An 18,483-nucleotide genomic window follows, 5' to 3' on the forward strand; every position below is an offset into this window, starting at 1 on the left:
TGCTTTGGCGTCTTTCGGTCAGGCCTGGATGCTCAGTTAAGAACGGCCGCGCACCCTCCCTGCGGAGCTGGGGGGGGTCCGCGGCTCGGACCCGACCATCGCTCGGGGACTCGTTCAGCGGCTCAGCAGGGAGGATGCCCCTGCGCAGCAGGGACGGGCGCAGCGACCCGGCTCCGGCTGGGTGGCATGCGGGATTTCAGATCGGCTCACGCGTGCCCTCGGCACGGCTAACCCGAGAGCCTGGCCGGGGCGCGGGGCTCCTGCGCCGCCCTCCTTGCGCCAGCCCTTCCAAATGCTTCACGGAGCCCCGAGCGTGGCCCGGCCCGGCAGGAGCTGCGGGGCTGATGCCGCGGTGCCGGAGCGGCCGTGTTTGCTGCGGAGGTGGGGGCTCCTCTGCCAGAATGGGGGGAGAGACAAAGACAGCGCTGCGGTGGGGGACGGCCCCGCTCCGGAGCTGCGCACTGAGCATCTGGGGGTGCCATTCAGCGGCAAAGCCCACCCTGCCGGTGGCCGTGCCCGTCACCTCGGGTAAGGTCATGTCATTCTATACAGACCTGGGGGCCCTGCCGCTCTCCCCAAAGCAAATCCCCTTAATTGAGGGTCTAATTAATACCTAAAAATACAGCCCGCAGCTGCTGCCGGAATCTGCCCTGCAGCAAAGGTAAGGCAGGAGCCGCGGCGGCGCGGCCCCATAACCTTGGGAAGGTGCCCCAAGAGCATCGTGCGGGCGCCCCGTGCCCCGGCGGGGTGCCGCGACGTGCCAGGGCGGCTCGCTCCTCCCCGGGGGGCTGCGGCTGTGCCGCTCGTCTGCCCTCTCCCTGCACGCGGTGCTTATGCTTTTGTGATCGTCGCAGGTTCAGGCAAACTGAAGCTGACGGCGCCTCTGTCCCCACGCCGCGTGACCGCCGTCCTTTCTCCCCTCTGGAGCCGGGGGACGGCGAGCCATGCCGGCTGCAGCTCGTCCCTTCCGCAGCGAGCGCTGGGTTTCCTCCTTTTGCCGGCTGCGGGCGCGGGGCCGCTCCTCGCAGGGTGCCTGAACGACGATGATGCCGTTGGAGGCTTTCAGCCCTTTTCCTGCTCGCGGGGGTCTCGTCTGCTTCAATGGCAGAACCGGGAGGGAAAGGTCCTGCCCCCTCCGCAGGCCCCCGTCTCGGTTGGTGTTTCTGGGCGCTCTCTTGTCCCTGCCCGTTTTACCCCTGGACTGCAGACCCAGCCCAGAAATACGTTTAATGCACAAACTTGGGCTCGAGGACGTGCCAAAGCGGCTTGGCGTATCGCGTCCTTGCTGTGTCGGTGGGCAGCGGCCGCTGCGGGCGGTGGGCGTCCCCGGGAGCTCGGGCACCCCTGGGCCACGCGCCCGCCCAGCGCGGGAGCTTCCCCAAGGAGCAGACCCCTCGGCCGCGGGGCTGCGCAGCAGCAGCCAGGTTTTGGCTGAGCTGCAAACGCCCTTTATTCGGTTGCTGCCGATGGGGGCAGAGGTGTCCGCCCGTCCTCTTGTTCCTCCCAGCGGTAAATGTAATCTGTGTATTTTTAGGGCCGGTGCGATCAGTGCAAAACGTACTGACAAAGGCAAGTGGAAACCCTCGCGATCCGGCCCCAAATGCCTTTGTTGCGACTGCTGCTCTCGCGCGGGGTCGTGGCTGCGTGTGCGGGCTGGGGGGGCCCCTGGGGGCGGCTCCCCGGGCGCCGGCCCTGCCGTCTCAGATGATTTGATGCAGAAATACTGTTTCACACCTCAGAAGGTTAATTATGCACCGTTCACCCATTTCTGCTTGCTTTTGCTCCCTCCCTCATCGCTGTTGCTGTAATTTTATTTATTTATTTTTAAACAGTTTCACAGATTTCCCTTCTGGGCGACTCTGGAATTAACTCGATCAATGCACGCCTGATGAAGCAAAATGTAATTTTTCCCCGGAGTCAGGCCTGACTCAGGGATGGCTCCGGTGCCGCTGAAGAGCCGCCCGTGTGCGCTCTCCCAGAAAGAGGTCGTTGCTGCCCGCAGGGCCCGCGCGGCGAGCGCTCGCTGCTCAGATGCAGAAAATCTTTCAAACTTTGAATTTCAGATTTGTGTCTTGGCTCCTGCACCAGCCTGGTTTCTGCCAGCGGAGCGTCGGGTGTAGAGCAAAAAGCAACGCGCTGCAGGAGAGCGGCACCGACCCGCTGTCGGACCGGGGTCCTCGTCCTGCACAGCCGGGGTCGGGGCGCAGGAGGGCTGGCGGGGGGCGAGTGCCTGGGCCAGACCCAAAGTGGCACCGGTGATTACGGCTCCTGGTCAGTGTTTCTGCTGCGGGAGCACCCAACGAAGGGCAACGGAGCACTGGAGTCTGGAGCCCAAGGCTGATGGGGAGCGGCTGAGGGAACTGGGGTTGTTCAGCCTGGAGAAGAGGAGGCTGAGGGGAGACCTCATCGCTCTCTACAACTGCCTGAAAGGAGGGGGTAGAGAGGTGGGGTCGGTCTCTTCTCCCAGGTCACAAGTGATGGGACGAGAGGAAATGGCCTCAAGTTGCGCCAGGGGAGGTTTAGACTGGAGATTAGGAACAATTTCTTTACTGAAAGGGTGGTCGAGCATTGGACCAGGCTGCCCAGGGCAGTGGTGGAGTCCCCCTCCCTGGAGGAGTTCAAAAACCGTGTAGACGTGGCACTTCGGGACATGGTGCAGGAGGCATGGAGGTGTTGGGTTGATGGCTGGACTAGACCATCCTAGAGGTCTTTTCCAACCTTAATGATTCTATTCTATTCCATTCCATTCCATTCCATTCCATTCCATTCCATGACCCCCTCGGGCACTGGCCCCTTTTGTCCTCCCACGGGGGACTGCTGCGGTTCTCAGCACCGGGGCGGGCAGTGGGCTGGGGTAGTGCTGCACTGGGGCAGCCTGGCTCCACACCCGCCTTTGAGGTGAAAAAGAACCCAGAAATCAAAAAAAAAAAAAAAAAAAAGGAACATTGGCTTTGTCCTTGTTCCAGGCGGAGGGGCAGGGCTGCCGAGGTGGGCTGGAGGAGGGAGGAGGCGTGAAGCCGTGCCAGATGCGAACGGGCTTTCCTGGCTCACGGCGTTTTGAAACCTTTTCTCATTTATTGTATTTTGTTCATTTGTTTGTTTATTTTAACTTTTTCCCCTTCCTCGCTCCCAGAGCTGTGCATGGGCGCAGGAGCCCAGCCCGGGCCCTCCGCGGGTCAGGGGATGCTTTCCCGGGGGGGTGGATGAGTCCGAGTGGGAAACCACCGCCCTCGGGCTGCTGAGCGGGACGAGGCTCTGGGACAGGGAGCGGGCTGGGGACATAACCCCTCTGTTTGGCCTTCCCTCCTTCCCAGGGGAGTTTTCTTTTTAAACAGAAAATTATTAATAACTCCAGGTTATTTTTTGAATTGCACGCCGGCGCTCGCGGTTAGCTTGCGGGGGATGATGCGAGGCAGGGGCAGCGCCTGGCTGGGGAGCGGGCGGCTCTGGTGCGGGAGCCAGCGGGTCGGGGGGGGAGCCCGACCCCGGGGGTTTCCACCCAAAATACCTGGGGAGGGGCAGAGCTGGGGCGCCCACGCAGCTTGGATGGTCCCGGGGCACCCAAAATTCAACACCTTTGCAAAGCTGGGGCGATGCCATCCGTGGCGGGGGCTGCTCCAGCCCTCTGCCCCCCACCCGGCGCTCACAGGGGTGCTCGGGGCCGGGGCGCTCCCGCTGCTGCTGCCGGCAGCCAAAAGAGCACCGGCCCCGGTAAGGAGGAGCCCTGCGGTGCCGGCGTGGGAGAGCCCGGGGCTGTGTGGGCTCCCGTGGGAGAGCCCGGGGAAGGGGCTGCTTCCCCAGGGGAGGTTTTGACGCCTTTCGGAGGGTTCAACGCGAGCTCCTGCGCGTGTCGGCGCTCCGACGCGAAGACGGCTGCGCTCGGCTTTGAGCCCGAAAGGCAGAGGGGTGCCCCGGGCCGCCCTGGGCTGGGACCTTTCACCGAGGAGGGTCCGGAGCCCAGGGCAGACGGCCCCGCGGGCTGTCCCCCCGTGTGCCCTGTCCCCCGCTGCGAGCAGGGGCCACCAACACTAACGCTGCTCTTTCCCCTCTGCCCGCCCAGGTCCCTCCGGACACAGCAGCCCCCTCTTAGCGTCGTTGCCTATCCCCGGCCGTCCCCTTCATCCCCCCTTGGACATCAAGCACTTTCTGACCTTCAGGCTCAACGGGACGTCACCACTCAACCTCTTCCCCAACTTCAACACGGTGAGTCCCTGGGGGCGGGTGGGCACCGGCTGCCGGACCCCTCCGTCCCTGTAGCGGTCCCTCTTCTGCACGGCACCGCTCCTCGAACCCCACCGGATAATTTCTGGCTTAATTACTGGGGTCTTTGGCTGCTGGACACTAGTGCAATGCGCCCGCCCTGCCCTTAGCTTAGAGCGGTTCCTGCCCAGCCATCACCCTTATATACCAGAATTAAAAAGACGGTTCATTTTAACCAAGATCAATTGGATTTTGCTCCTGGAATCAATAGGAATAAAGTAGCTCTGGAGAGCAGTTCATTAGTTGAAAAATAAAGAAAGAAAAGGAAAGAAAGGGAGAGAAGGCGTATAAATGGACAAGAACATGGCTGGTGCTGCGTGGCTGCAGGTGCGGGCGAGCCCGGTTGCTGTGGGACTTCTCCCACCGCCCGGTTGGGCTCAGGGTCCCCAACCTCGAACCCCTGGACCAAGCGCTTGGGTCACGCAATTAAACGCGTCTCTCCAGAGATGTTCTGGTACACCTCTGAATTGACATGGATGCAGCCAAAGACATACGACAGCGTCTCGGGCGTGAAATGCTGTTTCCCCGCTCTGTGCCGCTCTCCCCAGGCTGATCTCGGCCTGGCTGGGGTCTCCATCCCCCCGGGCACCGCCCCGTGCCTCTTGCTGGTGGGAGGGACGGGACCCGCTCCGGGACCCCCTCTCTTGCCTTGCTTTGGGTCCCTGCCCCGGTGTTTCCGCCGCCTGGGATTCCCCTGGGAGCCGGCTCCTGGCGTCGCTGAGGAGCAGGTTTTGCTCTGCCCAGGGCAGCAGCGGTGGGGAGCGGGGCCCGGGGCTGCTCCCCGCCTCTCCCCCGCGGAGGCAGGGCGGACGTTTCTGGGTTTGGTAGATGCCTGGTTTTTTCCCTTGTGAGCCTGGAAACGGGACTTCCCTGAGCTCCCTCCCCGCTCGCTCGCCGGCCTTTTGTAAGTGGCTTTGAGATTAAACGTGCTCGGAAGGTGCAAATTATCGCTGAGATCTTCAAAGACGGCCGTAGAAATTAAGTACAGGATTCCCGTTGCTGTTGAATGGGATTCAGACATCTAACTCCCTTAAGCTCTTTTGAAATCCCAGCTCTAGCCTGTCTCTCCCCTGTGCTAACAAGCAGAAACACAGGAGAGGAGGATTTTTTTGATGCCATTAAGGTTGCTGCTCTTTGTCTGGGCTCCTTTTTTTAGTCGCTGGAGTCAGTAGTTAACTTGAACCAGACCCTGTTGTTTGTCCTGCTCGGCTCCTGCCTGCCCCTGCCTCGGCACGCGTTCTCCAGGGTTGCGTTGCTTTAAAAAAACCCCAATAATTTGGAAGATGAGTCCCTTGCGCTCGCTGGAGCCGTACAGCCCCACCGCGCTGCTTCTGCGCTCGGTGGGGACTGCTCTGCCGCGGAGGATGGGTCGGACACGGGGACGGAGATGCTGGGGGAGGCTGTCCCGGCCGTACGGGCACCTTGAATTAATTGCTCTGAGCTCAGACCCGAGTCCGGCACGTGACGTTAGCTGAGCGAAGCCAGGCCTGGTCGTCCAGGGGTGGGAGCTGCCCCTTCGGGAGGCATTTGTGCTGGGGAGGCGGCCGGGGCCGGGGGCGCGAGGGCTCGGCATCGCGCCCGGGCAGGCGGCTTGCAGGGAACCGGAGCAGAGTCCCCGTCCCCGCAGGGTGCGGGGCTCGAGCATCGCTGCGCCCCGGAGCCGGGCGGGCGGCTCCTCCTTTCTCTGCCCAAGTAGCCATGAGGCCAGGTCAGAGGCTCCACCTGGCAGCGGAGCCTCGGGGGCCATTTGGAAGGGTGGGAGGGGGCATCGGTCAGGTATTCTACTTTTACTTATTTTACTCAGCTGCCGTATCTGAGTTGCTATAAAAAGAAAGCAGGGGGTTTGCCTTTGCTTACCCCGCGTTCCTGGTGATGCTGTGCAGGATTCGGCGTTGCCCTGCGGAGCAGGAGCTGTTTGCAACTGCTCAGCAGAACACTTTGCACTTTTAGCAGGTCACAAGGCTCTCACGAACCCAGCAGATGTTTTACTCTGGAGCGAGCGAAACTTTTCCAAGCTGAGCTCTCCTGCCACTTAAAGCAACAACAACAGGGCAAAAGAATCCTAACGCCAGACAGAAGGCGTGTTTCACGCTCGAAAGGCCCTTTCCAGCTCTCGGGATGTTGCAAATCCCCAGGACCCAGCAGCGCCTCGCAAAACCACGGCAGGAGATACAATCCGAACTGATGCTGCGTCCCTGTGAATTCCTGTTTGTGACCTCGGTGGCAGGGAGCTCAGCGCAGGGATCTCTATTTATATCGGTAGGAACATCCAGGGATAACTAAAGTCATGTGAGTCAATAAGAATTGACTATAAAGCCGAGATCTTTATTCTCCAAGCGTGCTGTGCCCAAAGCCTACCTCTGCTGTCGGGTCACTTCTGCTGGAAGCTGCCAGGAGGAGCCTCAGCCCACCCGGCTGCGGGCGCCGGTACGTACTGCTGCGGCACAGACCCTCACCGGCCCCGGGGGAGAGCTGGGGCGTCCGTCATGATTCCTTTTCCCGTCTCGAATAGCAACGAGTGCATATGTTAGGGAGAAGCTGACGGTACGTTTGTGTTTTCATTGAGAGAGAAGCGTGGGGGCTCTCGGGTGGCATCCAAGTGTCGGAGCCGCCCAGCGCCGTGCGCCAGAGAGCGCCGGGCTGGGCTTCCAGCAAAGCGCCCTGCGTGCTGCAGACGCGCCGCGCTTGCCAAGCGCGCTCGACCGAGCGAAGAGCGGCCGTGGCAAGCGGTCGCTCAGCCTCCGCCGGCACCGCGCAGACGGCACGCGTGCCCCCGGCCGCGCTCCGGCGGGGCTGGGCACCCGAAGCCTTTTCAGGATGCGGCGCTTGCGTTCGCTCTGGGGTAGCGGGAGCGGCGACGGTCCCCGGCTGCACCAGCCTTGGCCGGGGTGCACGGGGCTGGGGCGAGGAGCCAGGTTTCGGGTGTGCCGGCCAGCCCGGCCCCGGGGAGCTCCCGGCTCCTGGGCCCGCCTGGGGCGGTCGCAGGCAGCGCGGGAGCTCTGACGGACCCAGCTCCTCGCCGTGCCGTGGGGCCGAGCAACGGGGGCTCGGCAAAAGCGCGGGGGGTGTAAAGACCCGGGTTGGTGCCATCGCCTTATTCCGCGGGAGGACGAGGGGGCCCTTTGCTGGGGCCGCTCGGCGCCGCTGCCCTGGAGTCGGTGCTCAACCGCGGCCCCGGCACCGCTGGCTTCGCTGGCAGGTTCAGGTTTACGCCAGGACGGTCCCCGGCCGCCTTTGCGTCCTCGCGCCGGCGTCTCCCTTTCCTCTGCATCCTCCTCCGCCCCCCCGCCCTGCTCCTGCCCCTGCTTGGGGGGCGGATGAGCCCGTGGGAGCCAGCGGGGCTCGGTGGGAGCTGCCAGCCGGGCCCCGGCGGCCGCTGCCGCTGCGAAGGCTAGAGCCGTTTTTCTTTTCTTTGCGTGGAAAAGGTGGGTGTTGCTCTTGAAAACAAGTGCCGGCCCCGCTTCTGCCCGCAGCCTGGCAGCGCAGGGATGCTGCCTGTAGCGTGTTGCGATGTTTGTCGTCAGGGGTGGAGCGGCGTCTTTGCCATCTGTAGCTTCCTCCGGGTCTCTGCCGAGCCCCAAATGCCTCTTCATTTATATGCCAGATAAGTGAGTAAAATTTCATAGCAAACAGGCACTTCATTAATCACCTGCTTTTACCATTCTGCTCACTCCTGGAAAGGAATCTGGGGTCTTGATAATGGCTCTGTTGTCCAGGCATGTGCCTCCAAGACTGATGCACCTGTCTCGGCAACGAAATAGCTTTGCAGAGAAATACGATCGCCTGAAAACCCAAGGCTCTGCTGACGGCAGGACTCAGATAAGATAATCTTCCTATGCCACAGGGCAGGGGAACAATACTTGCATTATAGATTATAGCCACGCTCAGACAAAGAGGTTATTCTTATTTTTCCCCCCTTAATAAATGCATTTTGTTTAAAACAATTATGGCTTTTCGAACAAGTTTGCTGCCTGGGCTGAGGAATGACGCCGAGCCCTGGGGCGAGACAGAAGCGCCGGGGCTGTCCTCGGCCTGCACGCATCTGCCTCGCCCGCAGACCCCGCGCGCTGCCCCGCCGCGAATGGGCTCGTGGAAAGACGCAGCGCGCGGCGGATAACCGGAGCCGTTCTGTCTGCGCGCGCGCCTGGTGAGGTACCGGGGGCTCGCGAGTCGTCGGCCTTGTGATTCGATTAGAGCGGGCAAAGCGCACGCCTGACCGGCAGCGGGGCAGCCCGGAGCGGCTTTGCACGGGCACCGTGCCTCGGGCAAGCTGCGCCCACGGCCGCGGGCACCGTTGTCCCTCCTGCCCCGGCCCCTGCGTGGGCTGTGCCACGTCCCGCGGGCAAGGAGCGGGCGCGCGTGGCTCCGCTCGCGCCTTCGGCTCTGCACAGGGCCGTTTCAGCTCCCCGATGAAGAGCAGGTGGCGGATTAATGGCCAGTTGCTGGCTTGGATCACCTCTGCCCCCTGTTTTGGTGGTTTCTGCTCCTGCTGAGCGTCTCGGAAAGCTGCCCTGGCATTGGGAGGTCGAGGGCAGCAACTGGGAGCTCAAACAGAAACTGGTAATTTGCCACCTGTGACACCGGTGTCTGTGGTGGGGGGAGAGGGGACGGGGACACTGAGGGGAGCACGGTAGGGCTGGGGAGGACGGGGTCCGCAGTCTGCGCCCCCACAGCGGCCTCGTCCCCTCTGCCAGACCACAGCAGGCGTTTGGACCCTGCGGGTTTGGTTTTTTCAGGGATGATCGAAAAAGGACAAGAACAGGCATCGACGCAGCGCGCGTCGCCCCGTGCCGGGGCTGCCTCCGCGGCAGATGGGGTTCCTCTGCCGCCCCGGCCCCTCGCTTCTTCCAGACACCGGGCGCGAGCTCTGCTGGCGTTTGCAGCGGCTCCTCGGCGAGCGTGGCGCGTGCGGGGGATTGCCGGGTCGCGGTGCCGTGCCGGGGCGGCCGTCGCGGCGCGGCACCCGGCCACCCTCTGCCTCCCCTCCCCTTCCAGATGGACCCGGTGCAGAAGGCGGTGATCAGCCACACGTTCGGCGTGCCCGCCCCGCTCAAGAAGAAGCAGTTCATCTCCTGCAACATCTGCCACCTGCGCTTCAACTCTGCGGTAAGTGGGGCCGGCGAGCGCAGGGCTGGGCGGGCGAGCGGGGCCGGGGCCAGCGGCGGCTGAGCAGGAGCGTCCCACGACGGGGGCACCACGCCGGGCCCATCGTGCAGGCGGCAGCTCCTCGGAGCTCTGCCCTCCCTCGCCCCGTGGCTGTCGTCTCCGCCGACATCTCCCTGCCCCTGGGCCCGGGCGCTGCTGGGGCTGCCGGCTCCTCTCTTTGCCACGCCGGCTCTTTCTGCTCCCGGTCGTTTTGTTCGGGTCTGTTCCCTGCTGCCTTGGTCTCGGTGTTTGCACTTAAGCTGCTTTATCAGCCCGTGCGATTCCTATCTGGTCCTCGGGAGCTGAATGTAATCTTCCCTGCCGTGGCTTCCCAGAGCTCTGGTGTGGCAGGTGGTTTTTTTTGTCCCCCCAGCCTTTTATTCTGAGTAAATCAACCACCTTGTAGAGGAGAGGAAGGAAACATGCATTGATCCCCGCGGTAATGAATTGCACCCAGCTGATCTTTTGTGGGGAAAACTGATAACAAGGTTTGAAAGGGAATTCTCGCTGGAAGCTGGCAGGAGAGGGACCGGGGTTTGCAGGCAGCGGGGCTGGGAGTGGAGCGGCGAGAGCCTCCTCCGCACGGGCAGCAGCTCGGAGCCCTTCGCCCGGGCTGGCCCTGCTCGCGCTGGTGCGAGTCCTTCCGCTCCTCCGCGCTGCCGCGGCATGGCGGAGATGGAGGCGGGAGCCTCCTGCCCTCAGTCCGGCCCGGGCACACGCGTTACCCACAGAGCTGCCGGCCTGGGAGCGTCCCCCGGTCCCCGCCATCCCTTCCTGGGGGAACGAGGCAGCGCCGAGCCCCTGTACCACGGGAGGACGGCCCCGAGCAGAGCCTCGTCCGCCATGGCCGCCTGCACGCTCCGTGCCTGGCAGCGTGGGCTGCGGGAGCTGCTCTCGCCTCCCCCGGGGCGGCTGCGCCCGCCCGGACGCCGCGCCCGCCCGGACGCCGCGCCCTGGCCAGCCTGGCTCTGCCTCCCGTGGAGGTGCCGGCCCGGCCGAGCTGTACCAGCAGAGCCCGGGGCCAGGTGCTGCTCTGCCAGCAAAAGTCAGCGTTTGTGGGCTTAATTATTCCGCTCTGCAACCAAGCGGCGCGGGGAGAAGCACCACCTTCCCGTTCCGAGCTGCGTCCCGGCTGGAAGAGCGGTGCCGGGAGAGTCGGCCAGACCGCGCGCTCCCGCTGCCCTCGCGGGCGCCGTGTGCCGCTGGCCCCCGCTCTGCCCGTCCCCGCCCGCGTCCCCCCCGAGGCCGCGTCTGCGGGAGAGCGCGTCCTGGCGCAGACCCTCGCACGCCGCTTGTATTTCTGCGCAGGGCGGCAGCGGTGCCGGGTGACCTACTTAGGCTGCAGCCCGGCCCCGTCCCGACCCCGTTATCTGGGGGAAGTTCATTGTGTTTGCTAACGAGGCCCCGCGCTCGGACGGGCCTTTCGCGTTCCCACGTACCCGGCCGTTGCTGCGCGGCCCCGGACGCTGTTCCCAGCCCTTGGAAAGCCACGGAGGGGGGAAGGGATGCTCCTTCCTACCGAGTGCGGGAAGCCTCAGCCGACCTCTGGAAACGCCGTGCAAATTAATCCATGCTGCTCCGTGGTACAGCGTCTTAATTCATGTTGGATTTAGTTTCCATAAACTGCTAAACTGGAGTTGTTTTTGGGGACAATGTGGCATTGTCCCCGGCTGCAGAGTACACAAACGTTCGGGTGGTTTTCTTTTGTGTAGGTTTTTATCAGTGCGGTGCAGGCACGAACCCATCAGTGTGCACTTCATTACTCAGCCTTTGCTGGGAGAAAGGAGCCCGTGAATGTAAATTGCATGTTAGACACCCGTTAGGTTACAACGGGAGACGTGTCCCCGCCAACGTACTTTTTTATTTTATTTTTACAGCTAGCAATTCATTGTACGTTTCTGAAGTCATAAATTTTGCCTGAAAGCTTCTTCTAAAAGCGACTTGATGCATTTAATCAGAGCAGGGTCCTTATCTCGGCCGGGCAATGCGGCGATGTCTTAGCAGAGCGATACCTCGGCCTGAACACATTTGTGTGCAGAGCGGTCTGGCGCGAGGAGGAAAGCAGCTTTGCGCTACACCCGGCCGAAAATGCCACCTCCGAGGCGGCCCCGGGGATGAATGTCACCGGGGGAGGTGGCTGCACTGGAAACGCGTCCGAGCGGCCTCAGCCCGGGGCTGACCCCTTCGCCCATCCTCCCTGTGTCCGTCTGTCTGTCCGGCCGCAGCACCGACACGGCCGTCCTCGTCTCTCCCTCCCCAGAACCAGGCAGAAGCCCACTACAAGGGCCACAAGCACGCGCGGAGGCTGAAAGCCATCGAGGCCGTGAAGAACAAGCAGAAGGCGGCGGGGGCTGCGGCGGTGGCCGCCGGCCGGGACGGCGCGGCCGACTTCGCCCCCAGCCCCGAGGGCAGCGGGGAGCCTGGCAGCACAGGTACGCGGGCAGGGGCGTGCGGGGGGGTCCCGCACGCCGGCGTGAGCGACCCGGCCGGTTCCCGGGAGCGCGGCGGTGTTTGTGTTCGCGGCCCTGCCGTGGCTGCCGCATCCTGAGGAGCCCGATTAAATCCCGACCCGCGGCAGCCTCGTGTCTGAGCATCCCACCGCGGCCAGCTGCCGGTCGGGCTGAGGAGGGCTGCGATTAGTGCGGCGTAAATGCCACCGCAAGCGTTAATAAATGAGCTTTTGTGCTCCGCCGGCGTCCCCGGCGTTGCCTGGCTGGGGGCCGCGTCGTGGGGAAGGGGTGGAAATCCAGCCCAGGAGCCTGGGCGGCTCGGTCCCTGGGGGAGCCCGGCCCCTGTGCGTCCCTGCAGCTGCTCGGGGGAAAGAGCGGGTGTTCCCCCGTGATTTGGGGTGTCCAGGAGAACGGCCGCAGGAGAGCAGGCGTTCCCTGCCCGTGCCCTGATGAGGGCTCGCACGTCCCCAGGGCTCTGCCCTGGCACAGGGACGGGGCTGGCAGGAGCCAGATCCCCCCGAGCCGAGCAGTGCCAGGGCTCACCTGGGCTCTGTGCTGAGCCTGGCTGCCCTGAGCCGCAGATAAAAGCGGGAATGGGAGAGGCCTGGGGAAGAGCCGTCCTCAGCAGGGATGAGCGGGAGCAGACGGTGCCCGAGATGGTCTCGGGGAGGACAGGGGTGCTCTCTGAAATCCAGAAAAGCCATTCAAGCACAGAGAACTTTCCCTTTCTGCCCATTTCTTTCCTTTTTCCCCTTTCCCCCTTTCCTTTCCCTCCCGCCAGCTCAAGCCAACGGCCTGCAGGAGCCGGAGGCTGAGCGCGGCAGCCTGGGGCTGACGCCCGGCACCGAGGAGCCGCCCGCGGAGCTGTCGGGCAGCGTCGCCCCGCTGGGCTCCCCGCCGGCCTCGGAGCTGTCGGAGGGCACCTCGGACGTCGCCAGCATGGCCTCCTCGGCTGCGCAGGCGGCCGAGGTGCAGGCAGCCGAGTCGGGCAGCAGCGTCAGCTCAGCCCCCGACAGCGAGAAGGAGGGGAAGAAGAGCAAGCAGCACCTGTACTGTCCCACCTGCAAAGTGACCGTCAACTCCCTGTCCCAGCTGGAGGCTCACAACACCGGTAAGGGCATCGCCCGCGCGGGGGACGGGGGGACGGGCCCCTCGCAGCTCCGTCCCGGGCTCCGTGCAGAGCCCCGCCGTGCCCCATCACCAAACAGCCTTGCGGGGAAACGGCGAGCATTAATGCATGGTGCTTTAATTAAAAAGGGTTAATTAAGGCGGCTCGCAAAGATAAGCGGTGGTGTAGTTACCTGCGCTGCAGCTTACGGAGTGAATTTTAGCGAGGTCAGATGCTCTCTTACTGTTCTTGCCTCTTAATTAAAGACATTTGCAGATATATTTAATCAAGTGAGCGGAGGCTACTTTATATTCCGTTGCGGTTTGGCCTTAAGCTGATAGCAACCTGAGCGCCAGTGCCTCTTCCAGGCCCAGGATAATCCTTTCAAAAGCCGCCTGGTGGCTTGGGCTCGTGCTCGTTTTGAGAAGCCCCTTGGGAATCCAAGGAGCTGCTTCGGAGCCCAGCAGCGAGCGATGGCTCATCGGCTGTGCGTGGCAGCCCCGCGGGGCGGGCAGGCGTCTGGGGCTGGCGAGGGTCCCCCTGCGGCCTGGGGGTGGCCGGACCCCCCCGGGGTGGCGGCGGCAGCCGCGGTGGGGGGGACCCCCAGCAGCAGGGTCTGGGGGCCCTGCAGCACCAGCTCCCGGCTCACCCCTTTCTCTGTGGGATGCTGAACGAGGACGGGCACCCCGGTTTTAAAGGGAAGGGCCTTCTCTCCCCCAGTTCAGCAAGAACTGGGAACCAGTTCCCCCAGCCCCGGCTGCCTGCCGGGCGGCAGCGGCAGCCCTGCGCAGGGGTCGGCTCAGGACACGGCTGCGGCTTAGCTGCAAACCCGTCCTTTTGCTTTTGTCAGCTCCGGTTACAAATTTAGGAGCTGATTTGGGGAAAAAGAACAAACAAACCAACCAAATGTTTGCAGGCTTGCGTTCCTCCACGGCTGTCACACGGACTCGGGCTCCTTGCTTAACGCCTTAAAAACCAGAATGACTTAGCGGGGGCTTACGTTACTTGCGCACCCCCAGCCCACCGTCCCAGCGCTGGCAGGGGCAGGACAGGGTGCCCTGTCCCCAGGTGTGTGGGGATTTTGGGTTCCTCCTTCCCTGCCTCCTGTAACCCCGCTGAGCTATTCCCGGCTCCGCGGCCGGATCCTCTCTGACCTTGGGCACAGCTCAGATGCTGCAGCACGGCGGGCGACGCGCGCCCGGCTCTGCAGACTCTGCTGATGCCCGAGGACAGGCGGCAGGCTCCAGCACGCCCTTAAAATAGCAGTTTCTCCGAAGGTCTGGCACATGGAGGGGGGGGTCTCTGGGAAGCCGAGCGTTTCTGGTCTGCCTGCGAAGTGCAGCTGGCCACAGGAGCTTGGCAGGGTTTGGGAACGGGCTGCCACATCCCCGGCAAGAGTCCGGACCCCCAGGCAGCTCCCTGTCCCCTCTGCCTGCAAGCGCTGCCGGGCACGGGTTGGTGGGGGGAGCGGGGTCCCAGCGGAGGGGGGACGCCCAGCACGGCCAGGCGGGTCGCTCAGAGGGCACCCTTCCTGCTGCCGCGGCACGCGGCCCGGCGCTGGGCTTGTCTGCGAAGTCAGCGTTTGCTGAGCGTCCCCTCTGCCACCCAGGCGCCAAGCACAAGTCCATGCTGGAGGGTCACAGCACCCAGATGCGGCGGGGCCGGGGCAAGCTCCTCTCCCGGGCAGGGCACAAGTCCAAGCGGATCGGCAACAAGGGCAGCATCAACATCCAGAACAAGGCGTTTCACTGCCAAGTGTGCGAGATCTACGTGAACTCGGAAACCCAGCTCAAACAGGTGACGATGCCGGGCCTGGCGCGTGCCTTTCACCTGGGAGCGCAGGGGCACCGGGCGCGGGTGCGCAGACCCCTCTGCCCAGGCACCGGGGGCTCGGGGGGCTGCCAGAAGGTGATGGGCGTCCCCCGCGGACGGTGCCGTGGGCCTGCCCTCGCTGGCCTGGCTCTGGGTGATCCGGCTGTTTTCTCCTCCTAGCACATGAGCAGCCGGAGGCACAAAGACAGGCTGGCGGGGAAGCCGCCCAAGCCCAAGTACAGCCCCTACAACAAGCTGCAGAAGAACGCTGCCCTCGCAGTGAGTATTCTCAAGGTATCTGTCTCCCTGCAAATTACCCACCCGGTTTGCTCTCCGGAACGTCGTTTGCCATGTTAGCCATCTCTTGCAATAGGAGGCACGGGGGCTGCTTCTCTTAAAGCCTCGGTCCCCGTGATCGCGTCTAACCTGCTCCCCTTGGGGAGGGCGGGCTGTAGTGGTGAGAGGAGTTCCGAGCCTTTGTTCGTGGGAAGGAAAGCACGGGAAGAACTTGCGAGTCCTCTGGCAGCGGCATTGCCAGCTGCAGCGCTTGCGATTCTTCCACCTGTTTTGCAGTTTCTGAACGGGAGAGCTGCGATGGTTGGGTGCTCGGGGCTGGCACGGCTCGGTTAAACCAAGCCTAAGCGTTTGCTTGCAGAGACACGTAGCTTAGCAGAGAGTTTGGCAGCAAAATCATCCCAGGGCACCAGAGGAAAGCACTGATGCAGGGAACAGCCCAGCCATTGCAAAAGCCGGGGCAGGTCTCTGGGCCGGCGCGAAGGGTCTGGGGGACCTCCCTGGGGAGGTCGTCACGACCGGGCATCCCTGCGTGCTCTGACCCGGGAGCGGCCGAGCCGAGGGACCGGGGCTGCGGGATGGAACGCGTGTCGGGCTGGGGCCAGGGGCTGCGTTTACCGCAGAGACGCGCCGAGAGCTCAGCTGAAAGCGAACGTGGGCAGGGGCTGGTGCAGGGCTGGCTGGCCGGCCCGGGGGGCTGGGGGCTCTCCTGCAGCCGGCTGCCTCACCGCGTCTCCTCCTCCCTCCCCGCAGTCCAAGCTGGCTTTGCAGAAGCATCTCACCAAAACCCTGGCAACTCGCTTCCTGCCGAGCCCGCTCACCGCAGCCGCCGTCTGCGCCATGCCTGGCCCCCTCGCCCTGAGACCAGCCGCTGCCACCACCCTCTTCCAAGCCCCGATCCTCGGACCAGCCCTTTTCCGAACGCCGCCAGCCCACGTCCGCACCACGCCGGGCCCCATCGTCTTTGCGCCCTACTAGAGCTGCTCGCCCGCCCGCCGAGGGTCCATCTGCCACGGCCCGGGCTGTGCCGTGGGGGCTGCGCGGTGCGGGGCGGCGCTCCCGGGCAGGCTGCTCTTCTGGCTGGTGGGAAACCATAGTCGTAGCCATCAACCTCGGCTTCTCCTTTGCTTCGAGCGGGCTTCTGCTGGAGCAAGATACCCTGGCAGAGCCCGGCCAGCCCCACCACGCATCTCCGCCGCTCCCCCGACCCGTGCCGGCCCCGCACCCAGCAGAGGAGCCCGTCACCCAGCTGCACGGTGCAGGGGAGAGGACGGTGCCCGAGTCGCCAGGACCCTCTTGTGTCTCGTGGGCAGGGGCTGCCTGTCCTTGGCCCGCTGGTTTCTTGTTCACCACCCTCCCAGTTACCAGACTGGAAGAAGAGGAGCTGGCTGGTCCCTGGGGGAAGGAGCATCCCTCTGGCCAGCCGGTCCCTGCCAGCCCAGTGGGAAGGGAACTGGGAGGGGAGTCTCAGCCCAGCTTGTACTGGGAGAAACGACCCCAGCACAAGCAGAAAGTTGGCAGTCCCCCTCTTGGACGGGGCTGGCTGTGCCCTCGCCAGCCCCACGCTTGCCCGTGCTGGCTGGGGGTTTCCGTGCTGCCCACCAGCCCCCTACGCCCCACAACCCCCTACGTCCCGCCAGCCAAAGAGCCCCCACCACGGCGGGCACCGGCCACGCTGACCGTATCTTCACTCCAAGAGCAATAGCCCAGGGCCAGCGCCTCCTCCCTCCGAAAGCACACTGCCCCTGCCCTGGCCCCCGAGAAGCACACAACTTGGGCACGCAGCCGGAGAGGGGCTCCGCTCCAGCCCAGCGAGGATGGGAGAGCCGGGCCGCCCAGTGCGGGCTCCCTGAGGCGACGACCCTGTGCTCGGTGCCGGCTGTTTGCCTCTGTCCCACCTGCGGGGACAGCCCTGCCCCTACCTCCCGGGAGATGCTGTGAGGCTGAGTGAATGTCCCTAAAGCACTTTTGGTTCTCCAGTGAAAGGCAACGCTGCTGCTCGCCCACCGGCCAGCCGCTGCGTCCGGCCGTCCGACCCCATTAGGAGCTTCCAGGGAGTTACCGATGACTCCCAAAAACCAAGGCGTCCCCGGCAGCCCAGACGATCAGGTACGAAGGAGCAGGCAGCACCCGCAACCTACGCCCGGCGCTCTCCCTGTGATGCTCCCATCGTAGCCTGCGGAAAGCCGGGCTCCGGAGGGACCCTGAAGCCGTAGCTCCGCTTTTCACTGTGCTCAGAAAGCCCAGCAATGACCTGGCCTGAAAACTGTAACCGCGGCGCTCCAGGTTCCCAGCGCGCTGCTGTAAATAGAAATACGCAGGAAAGTTGCAACCCAAATGGACCTCACGCTGGAGTGACGACCCACCCCGATCTATGCAATCCAGGGGGAGCAGCTCGCCCGCCGCATTTGCTGTCTGCGTTTTCCTTTGGTGCTCATGCTGTCTGTACAGCCAGGAGTGGTGACTGGAGCAGAAAAAAACCAACGCAACACTTGGCTCCGTGCAGCCGATTCCCTTCCCGTCCCCTGGCCCGGGGGCTGGCTCAGAGACCTCTGCTGTGGCCCATGTTCCCTCCCAGCCCTTGGGAAGAGGCAGGTCGGTTCGTGCACCTGGGAATCCACCCGCACGAGCACACGTGTCCGATGTCTCGGCCGCAAGCAACGCCTGGATTTCAGGAGGATTTTGCCCAGCGCGCTCCACCGATGCTCAGGACAGGGTCCTGGCAATGGGAGGTGAATGGGAACCGGCCAACGGGTAACCCACGCGGCTGAAATGCTCCTGCTTCCCAGAGCTGGCAGAAAGAGCTGGAGCCTCGGGCGAGGGCAGGAAACCTGCCCAGAGGGAGCGGGGCTGCTCAGAGCCGTAGGCCTGCGCCTGGAGGGCCCGTTTCTCCTGCCACGGGCAGCACCGACCCCCGGTGCCACTGCTGCGCTCCTGCAGAGGACCGGAGGGCGAGGGAGGCCCTGGGTACGGGTCCATCTGCTCAGGGCATCTCCTCTCCACCCCAGGGAAGGAGGGAAGTGGACAGACAGCACCAGGAGAAGAAGAGCGAGCTTGTATGGAAGGCTGGGGGTAGAGACAACCGAAAGGTTTTACAGTGGGGGCGGGAGACGTGGCTCGGAGAGCAGCTGAGGGAAGGAAGGCTCCCAGCAGCGATGGCTTGGACAGGGACAGGGAGATGGTCCCACAGCCCAGGGAACACGCGCAGCCTGGACCCCACGTCCCACAGGACAGGAGCCTGCGCTGGCTGGGGCCCGCGGGCGGCAGGAGGGACACCGCTCCGACAGCGTCGCGGTGCCGAGCGGCCTGTGGTCAGCCCGGCTCCAGCCCTCCTCCTGCTCATCTCACTGTGCTCTTCCCCAGGCCGCCTCGCCGGTCACCCCCAGCCCTGGCCACAGCAGAGAAGGGCAGCGC

The sequence above is a fragment of the Mycteria americana genome, chromosome 22 (genome assembly GCF_035582795.1).
Source record: "Mycteria americana isolate JAX WOST 10 ecotype Jacksonville Zoo and Gardens chromosome 22, USCA_MyAme_1.0, whole genome shotgun sequence".
NCBI lineage: Eukaryota > Metazoa > Chordata > Aves > Ciconiiformes > Ciconiidae > Mycteria > Mycteria americana.